This window comes from Myripristis murdjan, chromosome 5 (genome assembly GCF_902150065.1).
Source record: "Myripristis murdjan chromosome 5, fMyrMur1.1, whole genome shotgun sequence".
NCBI lineage: Eukaryota > Metazoa > Chordata > Actinopteri > Holocentriformes > Holocentridae > Myripristis > Myripristis murdjan.
In genome coordinates, this window is record NC_043984.1 from 9,407,063 (window position 1) to 9,422,474 (window position 15,412).

Sequence of the window (15,412 nt, forward strand, 5' to 3'; positions counted from 1 at the left end):
CTCTTTGGATCAGCTGCACATAATGGCAGTACAGAATATATAGTAAGATTGTATGAAACTTTAGGAAAACTTAAAAAAAACAAACAAACAAAAAAAAAAACAATCATTAAGATTAAGCAGGGACAAATAGAATTTAAATCTGTACGTTAATAGGTGCTGCTGGCCAAAATCTTTGGTGAAGCAGAAGCAACCCCCCTTTACTTACCCCCTCCCCCGTTCCCAGTGTTCCATCTTTTTTTCACAAACCATGATGAAAAATGGTGTTTTTTCTCTTTTGTCATGGATCTTACTTTGTATTTCAAACAGAATAATAAAGATGCAAATCCAGATTTTTAGACATTTGGTGAAATGAACAATGACTTGGCTGGACTTCTGACAGTAGGGGGTTTTATTCAAAAAATAATGAATGGGAGGTCTCAGCTGGTCCTCTGGATGTGCACAGTCTTAGGAGGAGGAATGCACCAAAGTGTAAAAACAAAACATGAATTACTTATAGTGGTTGAATATTCACAATGCACAGATCTTACATATAATGAAATTAATTTGAAAAAGTATTTAAATATACTAGATTGTTAACAGCTGTGTTTTTTTTTTTTTTTTTTTTTTTTAGCTGACATGCTTTCTGTTATGGAAGGTGGAAGAACTGGGCTAGCTATCAGCTATCAGCTAGCCAGCAGTTCGCTGAATCTGAACTAAATAATGCAACAAATAACACTGCAAGTATTTCTATTGATATGAACCTCTGACTATGTTTCCGTCCAGCTCCATGTGAATCAGCTATGCACGAGAGGCGGTCAGGCAGAATTTGTTTTCTGATTGGTTGCCATATCTGTCAATAATCCTGAGATGCATCTGGTTACGTTTTGTATCGAACTGAACCAGAGAGTGAAGTAGAAACAGTTCCTGCCTCACTGAGGCTCCTTTTTACCCCCATTTTTTCCTATTGATTTGGCAGAGGAAATGATTACTTTGATGGCAGCTGAGATCATATGATTTACTAAAAGGTATTTTATTCGAAAATGGGAAGAAAAAAATATTAATTAATTAATTCATTCATTTATTTATCCACTGCTTTACCTGCTGTGTCAGAGAAGCCTCCTCTGGTTTATATATGAGTTTAAATAGTTTAACCCAGAGTGAGCAAAGTTTATTTTGGGGGCTTGGCCATTTCACACTGATCACTCACAACTGTGGTGTGAAAATAGAGACTGAATTAATAATAAGAGACTGAATTAAATCTCACCATTTAAAATGATGGATCAGTTTACACATACATGTATTCATATTTACATGGGCCCTTTTACGCTCCCTGAGTGCATTCCCACACTTTGTTCCTCTTTCTCGTCTTCCTGAGATCACTAGAGTGACTGACTGAGTTTTCCATCTGATTGACTGGGTCTCCTCAGAGCACAGCTTTTCTGGGTTACAGACAGACAGTGAGGGATTATGTTTCCCTGGTGCCAAGACGTTAAAATCCCCGTTATTATTAATAAACCCCTGAAACCCATGGGACATCCCCCCACCCCACCCTCCGCCTGTTCTCTTATAATTGACTCATTAATTGACTCATTTAAATGTGTCTAATTATTTTATCAATTAAATTCAATTTAGCTGATTGCACACTTCCCATTTAGAATATAGTGCATGGTCTTGGGTGGGGAGTGGAGTTGGGGGGGAAGACAGAGAGTGAGAGAATTGATGGATAAATGTGTTTTGTGGTAATAACCACTAATGTGTGGGCTAATTACTGGAGTAAATTGATCATTTTGTCTTAATTGATTTAAGCTCATTAAAAGGGCACGACGCCAGCTTCGTTCGTGTGCCGTGAGCACTTTATCTGGATGACAGTAATTGGAGGTGAATGCTCTAATTTCTTGTCTTTCTCTGCCCTAACTAGGCCTGCATGACATCCATCATTTGTAATGGGCACATACTGTATACCCCTAATGCAAAGAAGTCTAATGGAGGCCAGTCTGAGAGGTTTTCCACTAGGGGGTGAGGACTTGTCAGGGCCAACTTTACAGGCAAGTTTACACTAAAGATTCACAATGAGGCGAGTTGAAACTTGCAATTATCAGCAAAACAAAATGGTCAGCAACATTCGAAAACCTGCCAGTTTACACCAATGAGACTAGACAAGAGGATACATTGTTCCCATGATAACAAGTCTCTGTACTTCAGTGATATCAGCTTTCTGTTGCTGGATAGTTGGTTGGGCAGCTCCACACTAAAAAGAAAAACCTTGCTCAAATTAAAAAATTTGATGTTCAGTGGTCACATCTAAAATATTTGACTTCACAGAATCTAAATCGAGTCACTTGTTATGAGCTGATTCTTTTATGTTGATGTAAACCATATTACTGCACTTGACCCAACCTTAATTCTTTGTCTTGATCCAAATGAACCAACCTAATGTATTTACATTGAACCAAATAAATAATTGTTTGCGTTGACACCAGTAAATTCTTTTACACATAATCAAACTATATTTTTCACATTTCATTTTACTTCAATGCATTTCCCATCTTACACTCTATAAATGATAAAACACTTGGCCAATACATTATTTCAAAAATTATTTATTCTTTCAACATTCAACTTTCAATAACTTTCAAAGTGCATCATAGCCAGAGAAGCGTACTGCAAACAAACAAACAAACAAACCAAAAACAAAAAACGAAAAAAAAAAAACACTTCTTTTGAAACATTTGTCCTGGTTTCACAGCTAACTTTTGAAAAGTGTGTCTGGAATGAAGAATGTAGCTAACGCTAACATTAGCAATATTGGTTTAGCCATGAATGCAACGTAGCCCAATCATAACGAGGGTTTTGGTTTTTGGCCCACATGCATTCCTGACTGTCAATGTTAACCAGCTTGCGCATTTTCTACGTTAGCTAGCAAAGATGGCTAGCTAGCTTTGGTGGTGGCTGATTAGTCAGCTTAAATGGGGCCATTGTTTGCCATTTTGCCTGCACAAAACACTAAAAAGTTGTGTATATCCTTCTGCTGTGCAACTTACGTTTATTTTCGGGTGTAATACATAAAAGATGTCTCTCGCCAGTCAGGCCATGCGAAAAGAGAACTGTTTCTGGTGGGGTACATGTGATCTCACGCGAATCACATTTGACTCAAAATAAAAAATATTATCTGCTGAACATGAACTAAAAAAATGTCAGAGAGAAATCAGTAACATAGTGTTGTGTCCTTTGGGCGGATATTTAGTTTCATAGAAATCAAAACTGATGTCTCAAAATCCAAAAAGAAAGAGTTTCACAATCAAATCAATAATTTTATTGTTTTCAATGGAAGTTATTATATTGAATGAACAACTGCATGTTAGACTTTTTACAGTGCAGGCTGCCTCCACAGGAGCAAGGCTTCATCTATAAAATTACACCAACATGCGTTTATTACGATTTGTAATTCACAGGCAAGTTTGCAAATTCATGCGCATGGATTCATAATCCGAGGACACACATGGGTCTTTTTTTCCCATTTCGCATGCAGACCCACATTCTGTTGCCATTGGTGTAGAGGTAAACAAAGCTTTATAATAGTAAATAAATAAAATATCTATTGAATAAAATATCTACTATCTATCAGGATAATATGCAGAGAAAACACCAGCTACCAAGACAGCATTGAATGGCTTATGATAGCAACAGCTGGGATCCAGCCCGTAGAATTTTAAGTTCAATGAAAAAATTGTTCTGCTTGAGAAGTATAGGACAGATGTTTATTACAGCCATGCAAAGCTTCCCAGTTCTCTACAACTTTTAATGAAAGACTACAGGTATGAACGAGTTCAAACTTCAAAAAACCTTGCTGACAAGCTCCATATCCTGTTGATGAAACGAACGATTTGATTCAATATGTTTTGCAAACAAAAGACAATATGGCAAGGAGGCCCGATGAGACAATACACAAAACACACATTTTTTTCTATCGATCTATCGATCTATCTATCTATCTAGATAGATAGATAGATAGATCGATCGATAGATAGACTTTCAACAACTTTGAAAGTTGTTGAAAGTTGAATGTTGAAAGAATAAATAGATAGATAGATAGATAGATAGATACTACTAGTACATGGATGCAACTGGAGCTTCTTGATTGGTCAGAATAGAGCTACTGATCCTGTGCAAATGCTCCTGTTGTGAAACACCAACTGACTGAGTGGAGTGAAGGGAGAGTCTGCCCCGGCCCTGCCGTATTGTTCCCCCTCTATTTCCACATTCAAGAGACGGGATGCCTGTACAAAGTCATTTCAGAAAGCACTTAGGATTAGATTGGTCCTATGATGGCAGTCAACCCACTTCCTCACAAAGGGGATGTGGAAGGAAAGTACTGTATTCAAAGGTTTCAGGGAACCTTTTTCTGTGACTACAGCTTCTGGTGTGGACTCGTTGTCAGATTGCCATCCTTCCATTTAGCTTCACCATTTATTTCCAGAAATGGATCTTTGGGGGCGCAGAGAGTGAGTGGGGATTGCAGGTTTTCAGAGTGAAGATGATGACACTGCAAAAGACCTGAGTCACCCTTGTGTGTGTGTGTGTGTGTGTGGTGTGTGTGCGTGTGTGTGGGTGTGTGTGTGTGTGGATCTCCCTACTCATCCAGCCATGGAATGTCAGATACAGACGAAGTCATGGCTCTGCAGGGAATGGCTGCAGCCCAGTGTGTGTATTCTGTTATGCGCATAAGCGTCGGACTATGTGTGTGTGTGTGTGTGTGTGTGTGTGTGTGTGCGTGTGTGTGCGAGTGTGCATGAGTGTGCATGTGCTGAGCAGAATATTGCACTATGGGGGACAATCCAAAACCCCAGCATCTATCATTAAATCCTCCTTGAGTTCCTCAACACACAGGCGCACATGTGCGTGCACACACAAACACACACATATACACACACACACACACACACACACACACACACACACACACACACACACACACAGACACACACACAGAAACACATACACACACAATTCTTTTTAAACTTTCATAGTCTGTTCTGGACAGTGTAATCTTGATCCATGAACTGTAAAAAGTTTGAAAAGGAAACTTCTTCCAGCATTGCTGCTGTATTCTGTATTTTAACCAGGCTAGGTTGTTATAAATTAATTAAAATGAGAAAATGAGGTTTTTATCATAAAAACATTTAAAAATGGCATACACCTGTGTTGAAATCATGGGAACTGCAAAATAGTCACATTTGTTATTGGTCTTTATGCGAAACATAAGCAAACTGTGGTAACAGACAGGTGTCAACAGTGTTGGCATGCTCCTCGGTATAGACTGTCCGTGAGGGCCCCGGCCCCGCCCTGCCAGCCGGTCCTCTGACGACTTGTCTTGCAGATACCTGGTGGGCCCAGGGGTCCTACGCTTAGGAACAGGCTGTTCCCTGGTATATTGTGGGAGCTTTCCCCTTCTAAGCATTCAGCTTTTGGGTTGGCATTATGTTTGTTTTATTTCATCCAACAACTTGAAACATACACATTATCACACCTTCATCACCCTCAGCACTGACTATGCTGACTTTTCCACATGCCACAGTGTTTTCTGTTCTTTATGATATTCATGAATAAATTTAAGTTGTTACCCTGGCATTTGTTGTCCATGATTTACATCATTTTCATCCTCATCAAACCATTCAGTGAGCCCTCATGTGCTGTGGATGGGACTGGTGTCATCCTGGAAGACACCAGTCCAATCAGGTTAGAAGTGTTTCATTATGGGATAAAGATGATCACTCAGAGTAACTTTATATTGATTTGCAGTGAGCCTTCACAAGTGGAATATGTTGCTTTTCCTGTACAGGTTCTCAGTCATCCAACTCATGGTTATCCACATAGACTCTACGTGGATGTTGCTTTTTTCCTTTCATTTTTTCACATGTCAATCTGGACATTTTTGTTGTAGATTTCACTTGTATAAAAATTATTTTAGTTATGTTCAGTGTATCGAACCATTTGAAAATTGTGATATATTAAAAAATGGGCCCCAACCAGTACTGGATTTTTGAGGCAGATATCTGTGATATATGTGGGTCAGTTTCCCAGACAGGGATTAAGCCTACACAGACTAAAAGGCCCTTTTGAACAGGAATAATAGCCCTAAATGTAACTTTTCTAGATTTAGATGATCTCACTTCCAGGTGAAAGGTAAGTGTTATTTCTTAAGTAAATGAAGGTGTAAATTAAACATCCAAGGAAGCAGTGTCCTTAACCTTAGCATGCATCCTGTCTCCCCTGCAATTTCACGCAGTTCTGGACTTTCCTTGGTTAGGCCAAGGGTTTGTGAGCATTAAATCTCTTTGAACAATTTTGCTTGATTTCTTTTGAAAATATGGGAAAAAGGGTGATGAGCAAATGATCCAAAAATCACCTGAAAAATTGCAAGAAATTAGCCAAGAAAATTACAAGAAATCAACCAGAAAAACCTAGAAAAACATGGATCTGGTGGATTATCACATCAAATTCAATCAACGACTCAGAAACAGCTAATCTGGAGTTTAGACGTGTTTTGAATAATTTGCATAATTAACTATTCCAGATTAGTTGGATAGTCCTGTCTTAATTAAATCTCTGTCCAGGAAACTACTCCTGTGTATTTTTATATGTATAACACCATATTTGTAGCAAAGTATCCTCAGTATAACAAATGAGAATGGATTTTTAAAATAAATTCATCTAAATAAGAAAAACATTAAAAAGCCAGCATTTTTTGGCCTTCACAAGGGTTTAAAAGACAAAATACAGTTATGACCTCACTTATATAGACACAATTATATAGACACAGACACACACACACAGTTGTATTTGTTTTGGGGCAAAATATTTTGGATTTGGATTCAGGAAAAAAGTGGGCATGGCTAAGACCAAAAGTGTTTTTTTTTTTTTTTTTTTTTAATTGTTAGATTTCAACCACAAAGAATTATGAAATGACTGAAATTCCTGCTCATTAAAGCTATACTGTCGCCATTGTCATCATAAGCAATTATAAGCTCGATTAACAGACTAATGACGATACATTACGTTAGGTTCCCAATAAAGCCTGTTACTTACTAATTACCAAACATGCAGACTCACGGTAAAATGGCAAGCATCGCAGGTTTAGGAAACCCACCGTAACAACTATCCATTCTGCAAATCAAAAGATATGTAGCTGTGAAAAAATGTCGTGGAAATGACTTGTGTCTCTCTTGGTGTCTGATGCCCGAGTGAACTCCAGTCAGCGCCGCTGTCGCCATCGATTCTTACTGATTCTGCTGAAGGTGACTGACAGTGGTGGCAGCCTTCTAGCCTGAATTAGAGAACTTCAGAACCAATGACTTGCAAGAGGTGTTTCCTTTATTCAAGTCAGGTCAGAAAAATATATGTTATATATACATTATAAAGCTGAACTTTCAGAAGGGTAGTTAGGGGGTTCAGAAAGGTAATTTATTTATCAGTCATAAATAGGTTTGGGTATACACACAGACACACACACACACACACACACACACACATATATACATACACACGCACGTATATGTATATGTACAGAGAGAGATAGCGAGAGAGAGAAAGGGAAAGAGAGATTTTTTATTTACATAAATTGAATTGTGAGCATTTGGCTGCATGTGCATGTATTAGAGCTATTGTCTCTTTCCTATCTATCTGCTGACCTCATGGGGTTCTTCATTAAATATTAATAAGTAAAGAAACAACTAATTTGAATATTGACTGGATGTGTATAATTTATCATTGCCCTGAATCGCAAAAAAACAACAGTAATCAAGTTAAATCAACATTAGCCATTCTCACAAAATATAATTTCCTAGGCCTTAAACGCACACACACAATTTCATAGTACACACACGTTCACATACACACAGCTGCATACAAATACACAGATAAAGAGACACACATGCATAGACTGACATCTCCACATATGTCCACCTGCACCTACACACATATACACACACTCAATCTCATGGGAGCACCTCAGCGCAGGTATAGGACTTCAATCCAGCAACATGACGGCTTGTACAAGAAAACACACACTCCAAATCCCTGAAGGACTCTGCCTGCGGCTATACAACCCAGAGGCTGCTGCTGGTTTCTGTTCAACTCTTCTTTATTAAAATCCTGAGAGAGACTCACTACCATCTCCACTGCCTACAGAAAAGCCTCGTCTGCACTACAAACAAACCAACAACATCAACAAAGAATTCACAGCACACAGCTTGTGGAAACAAACCTTTATAATAACCAATATACAGCAGATACCCTTTATTTATCTGCATAAGACTGAGTCGGCCAAGTGCTATTTTCTCACAGAGTTCCACACAGTGTGAACCCTATGAGCTTCACAGTCATATGCTGTCCAAACAAATCAGAATCTCGTCCTTGTAACTTTAGCTACGCATGACGGGGTTGTCTGTTCTTCCCTGGTGTTCATATCAAAGAACACATGAAGAAACTGCAGTGCAGTCCATGGTTTTTCCTCAGTCTCTCTTCCTTAGTCTCCCTCAGTCATCTTTCCTGACACTATCCGCTGTCTACTGAAGAGGAAAATTAGACCAATATGTTGGTATGCCAACACTGGCCCTTCACCAACAATCAGATATCAGCTACTCAGTGTCGTCCGCCTTTGAAATGCTGATTGTGATGCAGTGTGATTATATGATTTATTTTATAAGCCATCAATAATACTCTGATTTTTTATGAGAAGCTCTTAATTTAGATTTATTGTAATGTAACATTTTGATCAGATTCTACACAGGCATGCATCTATTACTATTTTTTGTTATTTATTATTATCATTATCATCATTATTATTATTATTATTTATTTTTTTATTGTTAGTAGTAGTTGTAGTAGTAGTAGTGGTAGTAGCATTAGTGATCTGGTCCCTCATTATAAACACATATGAACTTAACTTTTTCATTAAATTTCCATTAAAAGATTGCATTTTTTAATTAGTGCTGAATACGCTATAATTGTAATAAAATGGATATGTATTTTTTAATTTTTGATGAAAATGAAATGTCTCTTACAAATGAATACTGACTGCTCCAACCTAACTGAATGAACTGAATGAAATACTAAAATCTGTTTTGAATCAAATCATACTCCATTTGGTCATTGGTGGGTGCGAAACATTTATCACCAACACTGAAAAAAGAGAATAGTTGTACAAACTTAATTGAATTACTTCAGTTGGTAACACAAAAATGAATTAAGTTTTTTTCAAATACAGTTAACAAGTTAGATTAACACATACACATATGCAAGTCACATACACTAATAATTCGATTTCTCTCAAATCAAAAGTTCACATTAATCCAACTTAAAATTAAGGCAAGGCAGCCTAAAATCTTCAGTTTTTTCAACTTAATTATTTCATTTTTTGTTAGCCTTTTCCCACCTTCCTGGCAGCCACTGGTTTCGGTTCACAGTAATACAACTGTTACTTCAACTGAAAGTTACTTTTCTGAGCATACCGTCCACTTAAAATTTGGCAGTAATTCCTGAGAAGAAATGATAAATCAATTAGTCGAATGATAGGAAATTTATTTTAATGATTAAAATGATTTCTTCCAGCACTCTCTAAGGGGTGTAAAACCCTCAAAAAAAAAAAATCCTGTCAGTGACTATAAGATGTCTAAACTATCAAAAATAGCATATTGGATAATGTTGGATATCCAAACTGGAATGAATCTCATTCATAGTCTGGTGAATGTTTTTTTATATTTATCGGTACCAAGCTCAGATTTCTAACATCATGGTGGCAAAATATGTAGAGTTTCAAACTCCTCCTCACCAAGATAAAACTTCCCATGTACTGATGGAAGTAGCTAAGGTCTCGTGCAGTAAGTAGATATGAACCAGTCTGTACAGTATTAAGTCTGGCAAGCACTGGAAGAAATCATTTTAATTAACAATTATTCTGCCAGTTATTATCATTTGGGTGAGTGGCTGATTAGTGGTTTTCATTTTAGTGTCCTTTAGACTAAATTAAGACTTTTTTTTAAAATGAAAATGCTTAAGTCTGTTCATTGTATTTACCTGCCTTAAAAATCAGCTGAACCCCAATAAAAATCTTTTAAATGGAAGAATGAGAGAAGAAATAAAACTTGTACAAAATGTGTAAACACAGTCTCTATTTTGCAATAAGGCTGTCAGCTCGCTACCTGTCTGTCACCCTCTACCCAGACAGATCAAACCAGAAACATGCATTCAATATTTATGGTGCGGGAGGGGGGGCTTAGGCTGTCAGGCAGACAAGGGACTAAACAGCAAGGCATGATGGGAATGCCTGACAGATGAGGAAGGGGGGAGAGGGATCAGTAGGGCAAAATAGGAAAAAATAGACAGTGCAGATGAATAAGGGAGAATGTGATTGTACAACACTGAGAAAAAAGAAAAACGACAATGACTAAGTAAGGAATATTTTACAAGTAGCTGGTCATTATAGCAACATAAAAATCACCTGATTGCCCTGTCAGGGTTTATTTTGTAACTCAACCTGCTGTCTGTATATCATCTCACTTAGTTTAAGGCTACTTAAGAAAGAAATCAAATATTTTTCTAACCTTCAAAATTCAACACAAGTTTATTTCTATAGTACTTATCAAGAGCAGTACTACAAAGTGCTTTACAACAAACACACAAAACACAAAAATGAAATACACAATGATATATGAATAAACAGGTAAGGGGAATACAAGAGCAATGAAACTTAACTTTTGTCCTTGGTGTTTCATTCATGGATTAAATGTAAAAAACAAGTGGGTGAATTAAAACTTAAAATAGATTTAAAATAGAATTAAAATAGATAGCCAGGTCATGAATGGCTTTAAATGGTAAAATGTAAAAGCTTAAAGTCAGTCCAACAGCAAATGGGCAGCTAGTATTACGTTTTGCCCAACTTGGAGCCTATTAATTGATTTCTGATTTAAACCTGTTAAAAGACCATGGGGAAATAAAAGCACGAATGATAGTTTGAGTGTCATTAAAACTCAGCATTCATCAAACCCTTGCAACGTTCCTCAGATGGTAGAAGCATGACTGGATGGCCTTGTTATTGTGTTTCTCAAAAGTGAGGTTAGGTCAAAGAGCACACCTAGGCTCCTGATAGCTGGTTTGATATTTACTGATAAAGGACCCAGAAAGGATTGGATAAAAGGATACAGAACCAATAATCTCAGTTTTACCTGAGTTTAAGAAAATTTGTTGGCATCCATTTATCAGTGTCTGTTAAACAGTTTGTAAGGCGAGACGATTGCAGTGTTAGCGGGCATTTCTGGGAGATACAGCTGCATGTCATCAGCATAGCAGTGGAGTGGAATCTTATGGCTATGTATAATGTGGTTAAAGAATATACAATGAAATAATACTGGCCCCAGTATCAACCCCTGAGGGACTCCACAATTTAAGAGTGAGGGGAGACATAGTTACCAAGAGAAACAGAACAAAACCACTTCAAAGCCATCCCAGATACACCAACCCATCGCTGCAGCCTCTCAATCAGAATTTTTGAGGTCAGCTGCTGAACTTAAGTCTAGCAGTGCAAGAATGGAACATTCTCCTTTATCAGTCTTTCTTAAAAGATTATTTGGGACACTAAACAAAGGCAAGCTGCTACACTGACGGTGTATAGCCTACATATGGATGAATTAATAGCTCTAAAAGACTTACTTGGATTTGAAGGCACAATCTTAGTTTCAATAAACCTCCAGGACAAAATGCCCATGCAAAAATATTTTTAGAGATGTCAAATGTTATTAAAGTTATCATTGGTTTCTCTTGTTGAAGACTGGTAGATTTTACATTCAGATCAGTGTAACAATATTTAAATTGCAGGAGATATAAATTCAAAATTCAGAGGCCAAAAATAATTGGTCTATAAATTGTACTACAATGTAAACTAAGCTAATAACAATCTCAGTACTGTGATGCTGTCTAAAACCTGGCTGAAATTTTTCATAAATGTTGTTTTTAAGTTCCAAATTTGAAAACTAAATGCAGCACACAACTTTAATTCACACACTTTTCATACGCAGACATAGAAAACTTTTTGATTTTATTTGTCTGAATTTACCAGGATTTTGAACACCATTCCTCATCAGACAGCATCCAGAAGATTAAAAAAAATTAATTTGACATACTGAGTAAAACACATTGTTTTTGTCTAAAGCTGAGAACAGATGTAGCCAACGGGGAAACCATCTTACTTCTTTCCCATCTTGGTTGACAGTTACAGATGTGCAGCACTGATCGGCAGGACGTGAGGAATGGGTCACGACTATGACTGTCCAGAAATATTGCATTACAGAAGGCCTCCACTGACCAATCAGGTTGAAGTATTTAATGCAGCCATGCAATAATAGTGAGAGAAAGAGAGGAAACAAGGCAGAAAAGGACAGAGCAACAAGAGAACAAGGGGAAAGAAAGGACAGAAAGAGAGGTGGAAGGAGAAAGGGGGGGAAGAAAGGTAAACTGAGGGGAGGTAAAGGTAGATAAGGGAGGAGAATGCAGGAAGTGAAAAGGTGGAGAGAGGGAGAAAAGGGTGAAAGGGGAGTACTAAGGGAGAGAAGAGAGGGTGGGGGAGAGGACAAATGCAAGGTGTTGAAGTACAAAGAGATGGAGAAAGAGGTGGAGAGAGGTAGGGTGATGGGGAGAGAGAGAGAGAGAGAGAGAGAGAGAGAGAAAGAGAGAGAGCATGACATTGACATAGAGAGTAATGTATTCTATACCATCAAGAGCATCTATAGGACAGAATCTCTTATAGGGAGGGGAAGGAAGGACACACATACACATAAAAACATGAGATAAATACACACAATTATAGGAATGAAAGCACGCTACAAGCACAGACATGCAAGACTCACACACACACACACACACACACACACACACACACAGTGGAGTATATCCAAAGAAATAACACACACAAAAGTATCTCCTTTGTATTCCCCTTGTGTGCACACACATGCACACACATCCTCCTTGTTTTTTCATAACCCCCCACCACCACCACACACAGAAACTCTCTCTCTCTCTCTCTCTCTCATTCACTCATTCAAACAAGCGCACGCGCGCACACACACACACACACACACACACACACACACACACACTACCAGCACACACAATCTAAAACCCCCACTGAGTCAGACAGGTAGCCCCAGCCGGAGAGTTCACATCCAGTTCAGGTGATGTATCAATGTAATTATAGTCACACACACACACACACACACACACACACACACACACACACACACACACACACAAACACAAACGGTTCATGTGATGTATCAGAGTGATTAGATCTACCCATTGAGCCCAGTAGTGTCTTTCTCATTCTTTTTCTCTCATTCACACACATACAAGAGCACAAACAAGTTCATGTGAGGCATTGATGTAATTACTTTAAGCTCCATTGGTGTTACACACACACACACACACACACAATCAAAAAGAGCTCAAGTGAAGTTGAGTTCTTAAATGTTTGCCATGCTCTTACACGTGCATGCACTCATACACACACTGGTGCACACACACACATATTCAGTTCATATATGAGTGTAATTACTCCTAGCTTTGCTCTCATTGGTCACAGGTGTTGGCTCCAAATGAGAGTAAATGAAAGTCATTAATCGTTGCTGGAGGTGAAGCTGGAAGAGAGTGATTAGCAACAACACAGGAGGTACTCAGCATCAGAAAAATGACTGCAGGTAAAAGTGGATGGATGGATGGATATCTTAATTTCTGACGAAACAGGCAGAAGAAAATTCCACCCTCAGATCCTCTTGCAGTGTTATGCATCATCAGTCTGTGGTGTTCAATATATTCCAGGAGTGATTTTTTGACAAAGTGTTGTAATTTGCTGTTTTTTGTGTATCCACTTTCCCTCAACCTGTCTCGTCTGCTTCTAATTCATTAAGTGATGTCCTATATTTCCCAGAAGGACTTTCAACAACACATTGAAAATGTGTCTGGACGTGTATTAAAAAGCTGGGTTTCATGTGTAGGTGGAAAGAGCAATAGTGATAGCAATAGCCAACACAGCCTCAGGAACTTTTGTGAGTCTAATTGTGTCTGGATTGGGTCCTGTTTTGTTGCCATGGGTCTTGGGTCTCACAGAAAGTCACAGAGGTTCACTTTCGACTGAACTTGGAACTAGGATAAGTCCACCTTCCCATGTGGAAAAAGTGTGAAGGAATGCCAGATATGTTGAAACTCAGGGCAGATTAACAAAATGTTTGCCAAAATACCCGTTTATAATGGAGACAATGGAGTGGAAGTGCTACTTGGGTCTTTGTTCAAAACAGGTTTCTGAGCCACAGGGGAAGTTCCTTGTAAAAATAACATGTAGTCACATGTTGTCATGAATCTAACATGTAGTTTGAAGTTATTATTATTATTATTTAAATCACTGACCTGGCTGGGAAAACGTACAACAGATACAGGGGGTATCCATTATTGCAGCTTTAAGCACACTGTATATTTATAAAATACACATGGCTTTTAACAAAATGAGCAAGTTTAAACTTACTCTTGGATGGATGGATGGATGGATGGATACATGGATGCAGAGAGAGGAGAGATTTTGAGGTTCATTAGAGGGGGAAAATAGCACAAAAACAACAACAGATGGATGGGTGATGGATTGATGATTGGTTGAATTTGACAGAAATGAGATTTTATGAGAGGATTGATGATGAACCCCCTCCTTTCAATTTACATTCCAAAATTGTGTGAAAGAAGTTGATCCTGTAAATGTTTCATGTATCATTAATCAGCCCAGTAGCTGAGAAACCTAAGTATTGATTTTGACAATAGGCTATTAAAATAACACCAATGCAGTAATCTAGGTTAAAACAGCATGATCCTGCAATTGAATGCTCGTTTTTCATTGTGCCAGTCCAAGTTTAGTCATTAAATTTAGCGCAACAGTGTTTCATATCCCTTAACAGAACTCATTGATAGACAGTGTTTAACCTAGTGGTTTCAGTCAAGCTGACACGATGATAGAGGAGGATTTGAAAACCTTGCTCAAAAATTAGAGATCCAACATTTTGAAAAGAAAATGTAAATTTCCACTTGATAAATGTTGTTAGTAAAGTGAAACTCTACAACTTGCAGTAACTATCAAATTATCAAATTAAATCAATTTTTTAAATAGTAATAGAGTGGATAGTGATCACAGTTACAGTGATCAACAGATCAAAAAGATTGGGACAGAATCATTCATTTAAAAATGCTGTTTAAACAATTTGCTTATTGTGTTCATTTTGGGTCTCTTGATAGTAATCCTTTACTATAGCTGTCCATGGTGCTGAAATGCAGTGGCTTGAAAGTTATTTAATCGTCCTTCTTTGTGAGACATTGGCTTTTCTGTTGTCTGGCCAACACATTTTGT